Source organism: Balaenoptera acutorostrata, chromosome 2 (genome assembly GCF_949987535.1).
Source record: "Balaenoptera acutorostrata chromosome 2, mBalAcu1.1, whole genome shotgun sequence".
Taxonomy (NCBI): domain Eukaryota; kingdom Metazoa; phylum Chordata; class Mammalia; order Artiodactyla; family Balaenopteridae; genus Balaenoptera; species Balaenoptera acutorostrata.
Genome location: NC_080065.1, coordinates 104,392,696 through 104,400,687, shown reverse-complemented (window position 1 = coordinate 104,400,687; position 7,992 = coordinate 104,392,696). Strand labels below are relative to the sequence as shown.

The 7,992-nt window shown below is 35.1% G+C and overlaps 1 pseudogene; it reads left to right on the top strand.

Moving 5' to 3' along the window:
- Positions 1 to 7,260: 7,260 nt before the first annotated feature.
- On the top strand, positions 7,261 to 7,700 carry LOC130707152 (60S ribosomal protein L32-like; annotated as a pseudogene).
- The last annotated feature ends 292 nt before the right edge of the window (positions 7,701 to 7,992 follow it).

The following is a 7,992-nucleotide window of genomic DNA, read 5'->3' as shown; positions in this document are numbered from 1 at the left end:
ATGGGTGTTTTTTATGTGCATGTGCTTAGTTTGCTCTGCTCAACCTCTTTGTACTTACACTTTTTCTTATCAGTTCCAGAGGAAAGAGAAAAGCTGGAATAGAAATTCAAAACAATAAGAAAATCATACATGGGTTGCTTTGTCTGTTAGTGCATAGACTCTGGCTTGAGAAAAGGTTTTGAAATTAATTTTAGAAAAGATTATCAAAGAGAACTTTAATAATGCGCTTAATATTTGCAATGTCTACAGCACATAGCTCATTGTGTTTACTTTTTCTGATTTTGATCAGCCTGGTTTAATAAATGAAAACTATTAGGATACTGGTTCATTTATGTTAGTTCATTAGCTATAACTTAACATTTGCAAACATTTCTGTTAACCTCAGAAATTAGAATTTAAACTTGATGTGATGCAGTATTAATGTTTCTTAATTTTTGTTGAGAAGAGAAAAAGAACTGCTTATCTATAGACGATGTTGAAAGGTTTGTGATTTTCCTGTGTCATTTTATGTATTTTATTTTTGCTATTTCCTGATTATCTTTTTCAATGCTTCTCGTTTTATTTTGTTGTGAATCATTTCATGGGAGAAGGCATAGATTTTTACCAAAATTTGTTTCCAGGAACTTGACTTTTATCAATGAAACATTTAAAAAAAAACTTTTATTTCAGTTGTTTTTGCTTTTTGTTTGTTTGCTTTGTTTAGTTTTTCGTTTGCTGGACAAACACTAAGTAATTTTATATGGACTAAAAAGTAACTTCAACAATGACTCTCTGTATAGTTTGACAACTTCTCTGATTTAAGGAGAAGAGCTATGATGGTGTGACTCTGGAATGTCACATATAAATGTGGGTAAGTTCAGACACAAACATATTCCAGATACCTCCTCTCAGAGGATCATTACTTCTTCAACCTCCACTCCCCAGGAAGCTACTTAACGTGTTACAGGAGTGATGCTGGCCTCTTAAGTCCGATCGATTTTAGCTCAGATAGTGGCTCTGATGCCCATATTAGGGTAATTGCAGGAACATGTTTCTTTGTTATTGGAATATGGTATGTTAATAACTTATTTGGTTGGGTGGTGGGATATAAACAGAAAAACCCACATGGCTTCTACATACAGTTTCTTTTCTTTTGGAGAGATGGTATAGAGTAAATATTAAAACTTCAAATGAGACAGATCTGTTTTACTTTTTACTAATTCCATTATTCCCTCAAATTGTTTCACTTCCCTGAACTTAAGTTTCTTACTTAAGATATGTGGGAAAGGTAAACACTGAATACTCTGGCTATAATATTGTTATTTCGGACACATCAGCTTTCCTAGGCAAATATCAATTGCGTTCAACAAATAGACGATAGTATTTGTTAGGCAGGTTTTACAGCAATACTGAGAAGTAACAAATCTAACATTTGTTTTAATTTTTTTAATGTTTTTTTATTGTGGTAAAGTCACGTAGTATAAAACATACTATTTTAACCCTATTTAACCATACAGTTCAGTGGCACTAAGTACATTCACATTGTTGTGCAGCTCTCACCGTCATCCATCTCCTGAATTTTTCACCTGCCTAAACTGAAACTCTGTCCCCATTAAACACTAACTCCCCATTCCCCCTCCCCCACCCCCCCACCTCCCGGTCCCTGGTATCTACCAATGTACTTTCTGACTCTATGAAGTTGACTATTCTAGGTACCTTGTGTAAGTGGAATCAAACAGTATTTGTCTGCACCTAATGTATATTGGAATGCATTTTTAAGGTTAACTTAATATATGTCCTGCAAACAGATTGTACCTTCTTTCCGCCCCCACCCCCCTGTGCTATACAGTAGGCCCTCACCAGCCATCTACTTCATACATAGTAGTGTACATATGTCAATCCCAATCTCCCAATCCATCCCACTCCCCTCTCCCCCCTTGGTGTCCATACGTTTGTTCTCTACATCTGTGTCTCTATTTCTGCTTTGCAAATAGGTTCATCTGTCCCATTTTTCTATATTCCACATATATATGTTAACATATGATATTTGTTTTTTTCTTTCCGACTTACCCCACTCTGCATGACAGTCTCTAGGTCCATCCACATCTCTGCAAATGGCACAGTTTTGTTCCTTTTTATGGCTGAGTAATATTCCATTGCCTATATTTACCACATCTTCTTTATCCATTCCTCTGTTGATGGACATTTAGGTTGCTTCCATGTCCTGGCTATTGTAAATAGTGCTGCAATGAACATTGGGGTGCATGTATCTTTTGGAATTATGGTTTTCTTTGGGTATATGCCCAGGAGAGGGATTGCTGGTTCATATGGTAGTTCTATTTTTAGTTTTTTAAGGCACCTCCATACTGTTCTCCATAGTGGCTGTATCAATTTACATTCCCACCAACAGTGTAGGAGGGTTCCCTTTTCTCCACACCCTCTCCAGCATTAATTGTTTGTAGATTTTTTGATGATGGCCATTCTGACTGGTGTGAGGTGATACATCATTTTGGTTTTGATTTGCATTTCTCTAATAATTAGTGATGTTGAGCATCTTTTCATGTGTTTGTTGGCCATCTGTATGTCTTCTTTGGAGAAATGTCTATTTCAGCCTTCTGCCCATTTTTTGATTGGGTTGTTTGTTGTTTTGATTTTGAGCTGCGTGAGCTGTTTGTGTATTTTGGAGATTAATCCCTTGTCAGTTGCTTTGTTTACAAATATTTTCTGCCATTCTGAGGGTTGTCTTTTTGTCTTGTTTATGGTTTTCTTTGCTGTGCAGAAGCTTTTAAGTTTAATTAGGTCCCATTTCTTTATTTTTATTTTCATTACTGTAGGAGGTGGGTCAGAAAACATCTTCTGTGATTTATGTCAGAGTGTTCTGCCTATGTTTTCCTGTAAGTGTTTTATAGTGTCCGGCCTTACATTTAGGTCTTTAATCCATTTTGAGTTTTTTTGTGTGTATGGTGTTAGGGAGTGTTGTAATTTCATTCTTTTACATGTAGCTGTCCAGTTTTCCCAGCACCACTTGTTGAAGAGATTGTCTTTTCTCCATTGTATATTCTTGCCTCCTTTTTCATAGATAAGGTGACCATAAGTGCGTGGGTTTATCTCTGGGCTTTCTATCCTGTTCCACTGATGTATATTTCTGTTTTTGTGCCAGTACCATACTGTCTTGATTACTGTAGCTTTATAGTATAGTCTGAAGTCAGGGAGCCTGATTCCTCCAGCTCCGTTTCTTCTTTTTCAAGATTGCTTTGGCTATTTGGGGACTTTTGTGTTTCCATACAAACTGTAAAATTTTCTGTTCTAATTCTGTGAAAAATGCCACTGATAATTTGATAGGGATTGCATTGAATCTGTAGATTGCTTTTAGTAGTATAGTTATTATCACAATATTGATTCTTCCAATCCAAGAACATGGTATATCTCTCCTTCTGTTTGTGTCATTTTTGATTTCTTTCATCAGTATCTTATAGTTTTCTGAGTACAGGTCTTTTGCCTCCTTAGGTATTTATTCCTGGGTATTTTATTCTTTTTGTTGCAATGGTAAATGGGATTGTTTCCTTAATTTCTCTTTCTGATCTTTCATTGCTAGTGTATAGGAATTTCACATCAGGAAGTGTTTTAATATAGCCACTATGAAAAACAGTTTGGAGGTTCCTCAAGTAATTAAAAACAGAACTGCCATATGATCCAGCAATTCCATTTCTGGGTGTATATCCAAAGAGAACAAAATCATTATGTTGAAGAGACATCTGCAGTGTCATGGTCATTGCAGCATTATTTCATAGTCAAGACATGGAAACAACCTAAGTGTTGACAGCTAAATGGATAAACAAATTGTGATACACACACATACACATCAGAATATTATTCAGCCATGAATAATTGAACATTGAATTCATGAGTATTTCATGAATAATTGAACTTCTTTCAATTGATATGTCTGTGAGTTTCATTTATATTGTTGTACGTGGATTTTGATTTTGATTCTCATTGTTACATACTATGATTATGGACATATACCACAGTTTATTTATCCATTCTAGTATTGATAGGCATTAATAGTGTAGTTGGCAGTTTTGGCCTATTATAAACAGTGATGTTATAAACATTCTAGTTCCTATACTTTTGTAATCCATCTATGTATTAGGTGTACACCTAAGAAGGAAGGAAGAAAATAGAGAACAAAATTATATAGTTCTAAAATTAAATGACTTTAAAATATAAATAATAGACGATAGACTCACACATGACCATCTAAGCAAATAATCTGAAATATTTTCCATTAGATATCACACATGGCTCTACTGATGTTCAAAGAGAGAAAATTTAACCAAATAGACTTAAATGAAATTAAACACATCTTTGTCTGTCTTTGATGATTCAAAAGTACCCTGGAAGGACCTTACATATATAAATAAAAGTTGTTAACTTTGGACTGTCACAGTGGTGAAAGACTGTTTAGAATAGATCAGCTTAAGCAGATTGCATTATATAAACTGAAAAAATCCAACTCTGGGGAAATTTTTTAGAGTATTTAAAGTTTTGCCTTTTCATCTTTATTTTCATTTGAGAAAACTTTTTTTTCTGAAAACAATTGGCTCTGAAAAGTATCTTTTAATAAAGATTTTTAAAAACTTTTTTCTAAACCTCTAACCCATAAAAAAACTCACTGAATTACAATATGCTGCATTAATTTCCATCTATTGTTCATTTAAAACACAGTGGATTTTCTTAAACTAAACATACTGTGTAACCAGCACTGAGATCCAGAAATAGGTCATTACTGTACTACAGTAGTATACGATCTGCAGTTGCTGAATCCATGGATGCAGAACTGTGTATAAGGAGGAACCACATAGAAGGAGGGCCAATTATAAGTTATACTCAGATCTTCAACTGTGTGGAGGGTTGTTCAACAACTCTCTCATTGTTCGAGGGTCAACTGTACATTGTGATTCAGCTTCTCCTTCTGCCAGATTCTGCCTTTCTCACATTCTTCCAGGTGAACTTCCTAAGAGCATTGTCCATTAACTTTCCCATTAAAAAGCCCCATTTTCAGGAAACCCGATCTAAGATAGTACCAGCACAAATCCCAGAACATCCATATGGAGAACTATTAGGCTTGCTAAGGAATGAGGAAAACTATGTGCTGCCATTGCTGCAGGATTTGGCTAATATGTACCAATATACCATGAGGAGACAAGAGTAGATGCACAGGATTGTATATGTTGAGGATGCTGAATGAAGGGGAACAGAACAAAAAAGAAAGTTGGGGATGGGGGAGTTTATCAATATGGGAGATAGTCCTGTGAAATAGAATTTAACACTCTGGCATCTACAGTGGGAGATCATGCTATTCTCTCCTAGGATAGCTATTAGAAACATGTAAAAAAAAATAGTGACACAAAATAAATTAGGTAGGAATGTCGGAGTTATCAGGGCTGATGATGGAAAAAGGATTCAAAGATTCAGAAAGAGACGTAGGTAGGATATATTACATAAAGCTGGATAAACAGCTGACAGTATTTCATGCGAAGGCCTAGAGGACATGCCAGGTGACAGTACTAAGCAAGTAACTGGTGAAAGGGGAACAAAAATTGTTTAGGAGCTCAGGGATGGCTGTTCTCTCTAGGCTATGAATGACAGTAAAAGATGCTGTTTTAGGACTGGGAATCCTGATAGCAATTAATTTGATTGCATCTCAAAATAACAAAGAGGAGATGGTAGTGCTTAGCAATCAAAAGCAAGGTAAGTGCAATGATCACAACGAGCAACAAGATCTGTGTGGCAGATGAGGAAGCTTGACTCACAGTGAGATATAGAAATGGTTAACAGGATATGTTAGTCCTTACAGAAATCTGAATATGCAGCAAGCAAGCATTTTGCATAATATGTACAATCAAAATAAATAAAAATAAATGATAAGGAGGCAGAGGGAAGCTGCCCATTAAAAAGCTGCCCACAATTTTTTCCCCCTAGATTCCAGATGTGATCTGATTCTCAGACCATGAACCCATTGACTGGAAGAGAGGCCTATGATGAAAGATCATTTTTCACTGTGACAAATGTATAACAGTAATTCCCCTGTACTTTACCTAGGTGACCCCTGAACTTTAATTCAGGTGCCTCAGCACTGGGAAAAGGGAAATGTCCAGATCATTCAAGGGTTGATGTAAACATGAACATAGTGAGGAAGAAATTCCATATATTAAAAGGAACAAAATAGAATGTCTAGAACCCAAAATACGTTATGTGCAGATTAAACACCACAGAAAAAATATCAGTGAGCTTAAAGACATAACAATAGAAATTATCCATACAGATATATTTACCTTTGGTGAAATATGGGATGGTACTAAGAACTCTAACAATAGTGTTACTAGAGTTCCAGGAAGGAGGTTTACAGGAATTGAATAAATAATGGCTAATATTTTCCAAATTTGTTCAAAATTATAAGGCTACATGTCCTAGAAGCTCAAAAAATTCTAATCAAGAAAAAGAAAAGCAAAGGCACATAATTCAAATTTTATAAAATCATTGTTAAAGAGAAAATTTTAAAAGCAGTCAGAGAAAAGAGAGATTAAATGCAGGGGAATAACCATAAGAAAGTTGTTGACTTTTTATCGGAAACAATGCAAACCAGAATATTTTGGAACAACATCTTTAAAATGTTGAAAAAAGGTCTGTCAACCTAAAATTCTATATCCAGAAAAAATATTCTTCAGAAATGAAGCTAAAATAAAAATATGTTCAGGAAAAGAAAACCTTGGAGAACTCATCACCCAAAGATCTGCACAAGAAGAAAATTTATAGTAAATTTCTTCAGGCTGAAGAAAGAGTAAACCAGAGTTTTACTAAGAAATAAAAAATACTGTGAATAGTCACTATGTAGGTAAATTTTTTAAAAATTCCTTCATTTTTAAATTTCTTTAAAGTGTATTTTATTGTTTAAATTATAAAATAATATATTTGTGGGGTTTATGACATATGAAGATGTAGATTATTTGACAATAAAAGTATAAATAAGAGGAGGGCATAATAGAAATATACTGTTATACATTTCTTACATTAAAACTCAAGAGGCATAATATTACTTGAAGAAAGACTGTGATAAGATGCATATTGCAAACCCTAGAGCTCCTACTGCATAAACGTAAAAGTTATAGCTAGTAAGACCATAGTAAAGAAAAATTGAATATTGAAAATATTTAAATAGTCATAAAAAATGCAGGGACGGAGAGCAAAAAATATATGGGACACGTCCTCCTCAGCATCATGGCCACCCTCAGACCTCTCATGAAGCCAAAGATCAAAAAGAGAACCAACAAATCCATCCAGCACCAGTCAGACCGATATGTCATAATTAAGAACTGGCAGAAGCCCAGGGGCATGACAATAGGGTGTGCAGGAGATTCAGGGGCCAGATTTTGATGTCCAACTTTGGTTACTGGAACAACAAGAAAACAAAGCACTTGCTGACCAGTGACTTCTGAAAGTCTCTGTCCACAATGTCAAGGAGCTTGAAATGCTGCTGATCTGGAACATATATTACTGGGCTGTGATTTCTCACATCGTCTCCTCTAAGAACCACAGAGCCATTGTGGAAAGAGCAGCCTAGCCGGCTGTCAGTCACCAATCCCAATGCCAGGCTGCACAGCGAAGAAAATGAAGAGGCAGCTTGTGTGCACATTGTATTCGTGTTAATAAAACCATAAAACTCAAAAAAGTATACGTATGGGACAAATTGAAAACAAATAGCTGGATGGTACACTTAGAAACAACCATGTAAATCATTAGATTAATTATAAATGCTCTAAACTTTCTTTAAAAAAGCCAAAGAATATTACACTGGATTTAAGAGCTAAATCCAATTTTATATCATCTGGAGGAAGTGCATTTTAAATATGGAGTTACAGATAGTCCAACAGTAAGAGAATGGGAAAATATACAGAGAAGTCCTCACAACCAGGAATATTGACAAAGATGAGAAGGGGAATTTCATAAAAA